This window comes from Erigeron canadensis, chromosome 9 (assembly GCF_010389155.1).
Source record: "Erigeron canadensis isolate Cc75 chromosome 9, C_canadensis_v1, whole genome shotgun sequence".
Taxonomy (NCBI): Eukaryota; Viridiplantae; Streptophyta; class Magnoliopsida; order Asterales; family Asteraceae; genus Erigeron; species Erigeron canadensis.
The window spans coordinates 113097-123850 of NC_057769.1; the positions used below are offsets into that span (position 1 = coordinate 113097).

The 10754-nt window shown below is 28.8% G+C and overlaps 1 pseudogene; it reads left to right on the plus strand.

Annotated features, from left to right (window-relative positions):
* Positions 1 to 1702: 1702 nt before the first annotated feature.
* On the plus strand, positions 1703 to 4839 carry LOC122583055 (annotated as a pseudogene).
* The last annotated feature ends 5915 nt before the right edge of the window (positions 4840 to 10754 follow it).

Genomic DNA, 10754 nt, shown 5'->3' on the forward strand with positions numbered 1-10754 from the left:
TGCCGTTAGGGGGTACATTGGTCATTTCAAGTCTATCATTTCCCTCTTCTCTATCAATCATCATCATCTTCATGATAATCATCATGAACCCAGATTACATAACATAATTAATCTTTTAACTCTTAATCATTCAAATTCAACCTAATAATTCATAAAAAAAAATCAATATACATCAAAACCCAAAATTGAATTGCTAAGCATTTCAAATCAATATCACCATATAACACATAATCAAAACCCAACAAAAATGAATTACTAACTAAAATCAACAACCAAAAATATATTCAAATTCAAAATCCAAATATAAGAACATGACATGAATAGTGTAGTAAAGATTGGTGCGAAGACCCAAATATACCCAGTTGGCCCATTTACCTTGTTAGTAATGAATCTTGGCATGAGTCATATCTAATTCATCCAGCAGGTTATATAGTTTTTTTTTCCACTAAAATTGAGAATTGTATTAATTATCAAAAGAATAGTTAAAAGTATAAGAATGAAGCTTGGGCATTCCCAAACAATACAATAAATAAAAAAAACAAACTCAATACTTCTTATACATCAAAAATACATATCCCCTGTAACAAATATAAATATCAATATAAAACAAAAAAATTCATGTTTCATAACATATTTGCATTCATTTTTGAATGAAAACAATTAATTACTATAAAAGTATGGCCACAACTTAAAATTAAAAAAAAATAATAAACAAAATACAAGTAAATAAAGAAGAACAAACAAATGCAAACTAACTCAAAGAATAATAGAAACAAGGAAAACCACAACCACAAGTTGTGGTCACTTTAACTCAAAGAATCACCGTCAAAGAACATTATCCCTACAAAAATATCTCTATACATTCAATACTTACTATAGGTCGTAAATTACGTAATACTCCAATAAACATCACAATAACTTCAAAAAAAAAAAAAAACTCATAGATTACGGAATACTTATCATATTATAGTTATGAAAGATGGATCGCTCATGGTGGGTCCTTTTTCCCGGTGGCCGTGTACTGTAGCCAAAGAGGGAGAAGCTTTTTCAGATCCATGGATGCTTGTTTATTTCCCGACGAAATCCGAACCAGACTAAAAGGAAAAGAGAAAAAAAGGGGGAAAATGAGAGAAAGAATAAAATGAAAAGGGGAAGAACTAGATCAAGAGATGTTCGTACATTCTCCAGCGGGCGGCACCGGCGGTGGTGACTTAGGCTGTGTTTGTTATGGTTGAATGGGGCCTGGAATGGAAAGCCCAATTCCATTCGGTTCAAAAAAATGCATTTGGTTGGTTCATGAGAAAGGAAAAATTCATTACCAATAATCACCTCCGTAAAACAAGTCTCTTTATTTTCTCCACTACCTCCAATTTTTTCTCATTCCGTGAGTGCATAACTGAACACATTTACCCCAACCCACCACACCCATGTTCTTATTAAGTATTAACCAACACTCATTCGCCTCATCTTCTACAGTTCTATTGCTCCATTTTTCTCTCCATCGCATTTTATCAAAAAAAATTCAAGGTATCTATAACTTATTAATGAGTTTTCTTTATCTTTACATGAGTATTTTTATTAAGTTACGTATGATGTATAGTATTTATCTTGATCTTGATGGTGTTATATGCACATTAAGTATTTGATAAAATGTCACAACGAAAAAATTTTTAAAAAATGTGATTATTATTTGATCATATTCTGCCTGTTTGTGGTATAACTTTCATATATTTGTACCTTTTATTGCAGTTATGGCTCGGCTTAGATTAGTTAGAAGGAAAAAATTAAGAAAATTTGTTGCATGTTGTTCATTATGGATACAAATAATGAGTTTGATTAGCTGGTATACTCAACTTGTCAACACTTTCGTTGCTATACGAATGTATATGTGTCCTCCTAAACCTCGCTACATAATGTTTTACTCACCGAGACAAAGCTTCATGCATAGACTAGTGTATCAAAGTAATACAACTTGTTATGACCAGCTTAGAGTAAATACAAAAACATTTGTTACACTTTGTCACCTGCTTGAGATTGATGGCAACTTGAAAGCTTCAAAGTATCTCCAAATAGATGAACAAGTTGCCATTTTTCTCTATGTCTTGGCTCATCATTCGAAAAATAGAGAGTTGGTGTTTCATTTTCGACGATCAGGGGAGACAATAAGTAAACATTTTAATAACGTATTAAATGCCGTCGTACGACTAGAGAAAGTCTTATTCGAGAAACCCAAGCCAATTCCTGAAAACTCAACCAATGATCGATGGAAATGGTTTAAGGTATATTACTTCCTAAGAAATCCAATTTATTTTTCTAACAGATTTACACTAGATACAAACTCATTATTAATTTGGTCATAGGGATGTCTAGGAGCAATAGACGGGACACATATTGAGGTAAATGTACTAGAGGAGGATATACCTAGATACCGTAACCGAAAGGGTGAAATAACAACGAATGTCCTTGCTGCCTGTTCTCATGATATGTTGTTTATATATGTATTACCGGGTTGGGAAGGGTCTGCTGCTGATGGCAGAATACTCCATAGCGCTATGCTTCGGGAAAATGGATTAAGAGTGCCTAAAGGTAATTACTATCTTGTTGATGTTGGGTTCACTAATGGATAGGGGTTCCTTGCACCATTCAGGGGTCAAAGATATCATTTAAATACTTGGTTGGATGGACAAAGACCAAATAAGGCTGAAGAGTATTTTAACATGAAACACTCGTCGGCTAGGAATGTCATTGAGCGATGTTTTGGGGTTATAAAAAAAAGATGGGCTATACTCAGAAGTCCATCATTTTATCCCATTAAAACACAAAATAAAATCATTCTTGCATGTTGTATTTTGCATAATCTCATGCGCAGGCAATTTCTTAATGGTCTGAGTTCACCGTGAAGCAATTAGTGTAAATGATGATCAAGATGATAATCTTGAATCACGAGTGGAGCATATAACTACCATTGAAACTTCCAATGAATGGACAAGTTTTAGAGCAAATCTGGCCAATTCTATGTTTAATGCTTGGAGATCTAGGCATCATTGATATAGGATTAATTTAGAAGTAGTTAATAGCTTATTATATTTCTCTCTTTTTTATAGAAACTTTTATTATGACTTGAAGTATGTAATATGGTCTTTGTGTTTTTATTTAAGTAATTGTTCTCATATTATGATACAAAAAGTTCTTTTTAACTCTCTAATGATATCTATTTTATTATATTGTGTTTTGATATGAACTTCATCAATACTGTGAAGGCATGGAATCACAAGCAGAAGGTGAAAGGGGTCCGGGAAAGAACAAACGAAAATGGAACGAAATAGAAGATGAGAAACTAGTTGGAGCCATGATTGATATAATTAACTCGGGATCTCAATTTAAGTCAGACAATGGCTTTAAACCAGGGTTTTTCAATGCTGTGGAAAAACAACTAGCCGTCTTACTTCCCAATTCAGGTTTAAAGGTGAAACCACATATTGAATCACGAATTAAGACACTAAAAAGTGACTAGTCTGTTGTGCATGACATGCTTGAATGGAATAACACGAGTGGCTTTGGATGGAACCTTGAAAATAATATGCTCGAAGCACCCCAACCAGTTTGGGAAGCATATCTTCAAGTAAGTTTTTATTTATATAATGCAACATATTCTAGTGTAGACTGATGAAGTAATATTCGAGCCCTTTAATAGTTTATAGTATATTGAGGTTGTTACTATGATATTATTGTGCCTACTTACAGATGTCTTCGTATTATATATCGCATCTTATATAGTTTTTCTTAAGGATGCTAGTTAGTAGATACATCATAAGTCGTATAAAAGTGTTGATAGAACCTTCAAATACTTATAAAAGTTTTACCCATGAACTGAGCAGCATTCAAGTTATGTTTGGGCTTAGTTGCTGCTTTTCTAAGTTAGAAATACTATCTATATGTATCATTGTACTAATCAAATGTTATCATTAATGCTAAAATATTAAACTTAGCTGATTTTGTAATATAATTACCAAATAAGAGTTTGACGTTAAGTATTGTTATGTGTTTCCATACTTCATTGATTTTATTTTTTTGATTATTGGTTTGTAAGGTGCACAAGAAAGCAGCAAAATGGAGAGGTAAAAAATTCCCTCATTACATGGAACTTTGTATGATGTTCGGAAAGGACCGTGCAAACGGAACAGCTGCTCAAACAGCTGCTGATGTTGTAGCCGAGATGGACAATGAACAAAAGAAAGTGATGAAGGATTAGAAGAATTATCATTTGACCGACCACTATACAGTACTTCGTCTGCTCCTCCTCCTTTAAGAAAAGAGTCTAGCATTCGCCGAAAGAGAAAAAGAAGCAATACATGGGAACCTCTTGTTAACAGCCTCAAAGATTCCGCTGACATAGTAAGTTCCAAGATAGAGGAAGCAACAAAAAGTTTCACAGCAGTGTTAGGAATCGAGAAGGATCGTGAAGAGCTTCGTAAAAAGCTTCACGCCGAGATGAAGAAAGTGGATGGCTTGAGTTCCCGTGAATGCAACAAAGTTGTGCGTATGCTTTCACGGGACGAGGACTTAATGGTGATCTTTTACACTGTTCATGATGAAGACAAATGTGAATGGGTACAAGACGTGCTTAACGGTGATGTTTGACACCTTAAAGGTTTAAAAGTGTTTAGTAGCTTTTAATTTTAAGTAATATGCCTGGCATTGTCTAAATGCTTGTTACTTTGTGTTTTTAGGTGGAATGTTTTGAATTTGTTTTTAGTTTTTTTACGTAATGACTTTGTTGAAGTATGTCTTTTGAATCTTATGAAACTTTGTTATTAATCTTATATTAATTTGCCTTTATGTTTTTTTTAGGTTACTCTTAGTGTATCTAGTGGGTATTTTTTGGTTTAGTTACCTATTACATTGCCTATGATGTTGTTGATGTTGATCGGCATGTTTAAATATATTGTTTAGTGATGATTGTATATTAAATAAGGGTATTTTTGTCATTTTTCATGAATTCCATTCCATCTTACATTTTAGCATACCAAACAAGGTAGCCTTAATGATCGATTTCATTCCAATAACCAACCAAACATGTAGATGGAATGATACATATTCCATTACCACTGTCATTCCATTAACACGTTCATTCCATTCCATCATCATTCCATTCAGTCCAACCAAAGAGACCCTTATTCCGGCCGGTGGGTTTTTAAGAGGATATGGGTTAAGATCCAATTCTTATAGATGAGATAATAGATAGATATGAAAACATATATATAGACCCATTCATTTTATTTATATATGTATAGGTTTTAGGTAAAATAAAACAAGTATTAAAATAAAATAAATAAAACAATATGTTTCTCTTCATTGAAAATCATCGTGCATCATTAAAATCATTGTGTATCATTTATTTCATGAATCTTCGTGCAACAATTTAACCATGATCCAAGGGTCAAGATCTTGTCTTTTTTGTTTTACATTAGTACTTGTTTTGCAATACCCAACCCCTATATGTATAATATAGCATTAAATAAAAATTGTTTTTATCAGAAATAGTCCCCCGTGATTACAAAATGACAATTATAAACGTCCACATGAAGGGTATAAACGGTCAAAACTAACATAAGTTAGTGTCAGGGATCCTTGGCAACGAAAACGAAAAACTCAAGGACCGTTTGCAACGGAAAAAAAACACAAGGGACAAAAATGCGAATATGACAACCCACATAGACCATTTATAACATTTTCTCTTCTTATCTTAATTTTAATTTTATCTTCTGTTAATTTTATTTATTTAAAGATATAATTTTAATCTTAATCGTATCTTAACTTTATCTTATCTTGGTATATACTATAATACATTAAACTAATAACTTATTAACCAATTATATCGCTTGATATTATCGAATATTTTTGTTTTGAAGCAAGCAACGGATAAATGGCTAACATGCCCCACGCGGATGCGCCCAAACCGGTTCGTCTTCTGTCAATGCCCTAAAGGGTATGCTCCTCATCAGAGGCGTGCCTAAAGGGAGGGGGGGCCTTCAAAATTTAAATTTTGTTATGTATTTTTAAATTTTTCATGGATTTTAAAAAAAAATTTATAGGTTTTTAACATTTTACCCCCATTTAAATTTATATTTTATAAATTTTTAAATTTTGCCCCCTCCGAATTTTTTCCCTGGTACCGCCTCTGCTCCTCATGTGTTAGATGAATATTACATTGCTAAGGTACACTCATCACATTTGCATGTTGCAAGATTCAAACCTGAGACCCCAGGAGGAAACCACTTTATAGAAACCCCCGACCACTAGGCTAACATCCTAATGTGGTTTTACGAACCCGAAAACGAAATGAAAGACAAAATTTGTTGTTTCTAGTATTATTGTGCAAGAAAAAAATAATAATAATAAACTAGTAAACACTTTGAACATAATAATAACATTCATATTCTTGGGGAGTAATAATATTTTTGTTTGCTTTGAACCAACAGATAGAACAAATATAAGTGTTAGTTTTTGGTGATTGACAATATAATAGTTGTTTTTTTTCAGTTCACCAGCTCGATTTTATCAAATTGACTACCGTTTTATGTCATTATTATGTTTAATTATAAATTAAAATTTTAAATAATTATTATTCAAATATATTATTATATTAATATTATATTAATATACGTAAAAAAGTCTAACTAAATTTTTCATCAATAGTTTATACTTTTTAACTCTAAATACTTAATTTGTGTTTATTACAATTTTTAAAAAAAGGTAATGGAGGGACCCTAGCTCCGGCACCGTAATTGGATACCTATCGACTCACCTCGTATGAACCATATGATGTCAAGACAATACTTTCATCATAATCCTCACATGATCTAGGCACCCCGAAGGATATATACCGCGTATTTAAACTTCACATGTGGATGTAGGCTTCATTGGTAACGGGTACCTTAAGGGAATTATATTTTGTGCCAAGCGGGGATCGAACCTGAAAAGTTAAGGTCATCAAGTTTTTTCTTTATCACTATGCTAACTCCTTGTTGCTGTTTATTTATTACAACTTTTAACAATCAATTTGAAAAGATTAATTTTAATTTTTTATCATTTAATTATTTTAAAATTTTCGACACATAAAATATTATCTACAAAAAGAGATGAAATACAATATATATGTGTTTAATGTTCTAAAGTTATATTCTTTTAAACTCGTTTTTACTTACATTTTTTTACATATAAATTTATATATTTAATAATTTATCTAATCTTTAAAATGTTACATTCTCATTTTTCTTTTTCTTTTCCTTTCTTCTTTCTAATTTTTAATATTTTTTTTATATCAATAGATATTTTAACAAATTACAATAATATAGATATGACAGAAAATAGAAAAAACATAAAAACAAGCTCATATGAGTAGATCTTTTACGTAGCTGGTGAGCTATTTTTAAATCAAATTATATAGTTTTATGTGATTGTGTGTATGCAACCAGTAACATATCAATTGTGATTTAATTAATATTAAATAATTCTATTATTATCTTAAGGGAAAATTATAAGTATACGAATATTAATAATCTTTAATTGGTTATACTTGTGATTTATATTCTGATGAGTTAATTGCAAGTTCGGTCCATGTGGTTTGTACATTTTAGCACGGGTGGTCTCTTTTTGAGAATCGTTGCAATAAAGTCCTTATTTTGAGAATTTTTTGCAAAATTGGTCGAGTTTTAAAGGATCATTTAAAGGTGGCCGTCAAGTGCGCTCGTGTGCAGCACGTGTGGGGGTATTTATGTACTCCCCACCCCACAAGGACCCCTATTGCTAAATGGAAAAACCATATGGACCAATTTTGCAACTAACACCATGATATATATATATTTTTTATTTAATTTAAGATATTGTAACATACAATTATCTGTTCGTTAGGTCTCTAATGTTAAATTTATGTGTATTTTAAAATTTTAATAATGGAGATATAGCTTATATAAATATTTTTATATTTGAAAACTGATTTATATATATAGACTTTTGTTATTATATAGCTTAAATAAATAAAAGATTGTATGTTAGGATTTTATTTTTTAAAAAGGAAAAAAGCAAATCCATTCGAATAATATTATATATTCTCGTGTCAAATACAACAGAAGTCAACAACATTTTTTAAAATAAAATAAATTATTAAATAAATGCAAATAAAAAAAACTTACAAATTCTAATTTACAAATATAAAAGAAAAATCAAACTAGTAATTTGATATTGCCTTAAAAAAGAAAATCTTTGATATATTATTAGAAAGTAGATATAAGTTATTATGTGAATTGGAGTTTAATTATCAATTGAAGTATTTATAAGTTTTAGAATTTTTAGTGAAAATATGTTTTGGTAAATTAACTATAAAAAATCATGAAAATCTAAAAAGTGTTAAAAATTATATATAAGTTAACTATTTAGTAAGATTTATTTTTTTATGGAAAATGTATTATTTAGTGATAGATTTTTAAAATTTGTAAGTTTATAAAACTTTTTCTACAATTTTAAGATAATTAAAAATTAAAAGTATTTTTGTTCCATATATTTTGATTTATAATTTTAAATTATGATACATGTAAATTTAATTTTTAGGTTAACTAAGATTTTTAAATGGTTAAGAATGGTTAGGCCAATAGTTATTTATTATATATACAGAAGAGTTAGTTGCAAGATTGTTTCCTATAATTTTTCCATTTTAGCAATGGGGTCCCTATAGGGTGAAATGTACATAAATACCCCGACATGTGATGCACACGTGCACACTTGACGACCACTTTTAACAAATTCGTCAAAACTGGACCAAATTTTGCAAAAATTCTCAAAATAGGAACCCCCATTGCAACGATTCTCGAAAAAAAAACTTGCTAAAATGTACAAACCACAGGGACTAATCTTACAATTAACTCTATTCTGGTCAAGAAACTTTAGATTTTCTACAACTACAATGTTATAAGTTTACATTTATTAAATCCTTAAAAAAAGCTACCACCAAACAATCTTCTTCTATATTACGATTAATATCTTTCTTTCAATTTGTCAAACTTAAAATTCAACATCCATACTTACACAAACTCATTAATAATATGAACACAATTCAAGAAATCTTAATGGAAACGAAAACCCAAAAAACATAATTACCATATAACAGATGTAATCGAAGGTAACCCAGAAAATGGTCAATCATTATATGAAGTCTCAATCAGCTATATGATAAAAATGGAATATCGATAGATATACATCTAAATTCTTTCATTATTAAATACAAACTACATTATCGTAATGTTTACCCGTATCAAAATACATTGACATGAATGACCCAACCTATATTTGTAACTCATGTCATATTTTTGTCTTATACTTTTAACAAAAGTTGACGTTCTTTCAATTGTTTTTGGTTTTTAATAATTTATTGTACAAATTTAATATAGTACTCAGATTCATTTGTCTTTGATTTATATAGTATTTTTTATTTCTTTTTATATTTCACATATAATAATATAATTTTAATGTGTTTATATATATATATATTTTCCAATTTATACATTTTATCAATTAATCATAAATAGTTAATAAATTATTAACATTCGTTACTTTTTCCTTCTAACTATTTATAAAATTGATCTGATCACTATATTTTAAATCAGTACTAGTTAATTAACCCGGGTTCAACCCAGACATGTTAATTAAATTTTTAAAATTATAAAATATATTAAATAATATATATAATGTTTGTTATTAAAACATTATAACTTGATACAAATCTAATAATTCAACTAATTAACACAATAATTATATAGTTAATAAATCAACTAACATAATAATAATTTTAAAAATAAAAATGACTACTACATTAAGTAAATAAAAAAAGGACATTTTATTTGTAATATTATATAATAAAGAATTTTTTTCTTTAATTAAATGATTAATATATTTATTAAAGATGTAAAAGGCTTTTTTTATTTTATTTTATTTACTAGCTAAATAACCCGGGTTGAACCCGGACATTTTAAGAGAACTTTGCTAATCAATAATCAATAATGTTTACTAAAAGGAATAATTGCAAGTTTGTTTTATTCTTACATATAAAAAATTCATATGAAAAATAGTGAATCAAATAATGCAATAATAATTGAACACGATGGAATAAAGTATTTTAGCATTGACTTTATATCATATATATGAACGAAACTGAAAATATATACGGGAATGGGAAAAAAAGTTATAACCATAATAATGTATTTAAAGATTTAAACGGATATAGACAATTAACTTTTAATTTGCTCCACATTTTAATGTTCAAAAGAATGAAACTTTTTTATAAAAATTATTACTTAATATCAACTATTTAGTGATTAATGTTTAAGAATAAAAATCATTACTAAGACTAAAAATATTATAAAATACACAAACAAATAATTATTTTTTTAGTTAAGCTACAAGTTAATAGAAAGTAATAATTAAGCTACAAATTAAGATAAACTATAACTTTATATCAATAATCATAACATTAAAAAATAATTAGTTTTCAAATTAGATCAAATTATATAAAAGTTAAAAGAAAAATAAGCAAAATGATATATGATGTCATAAATTTTAAAAACTATTATAGGATGGAATATGAGTTTGACAGATAAGATTTTTGTTTAAAAAATATTTTAGAAACAATTGTGTTTTATTTATATAAAAAGATATATGACATAAAAAATATGATTTTGCCACATACAAAATTTTCTAAA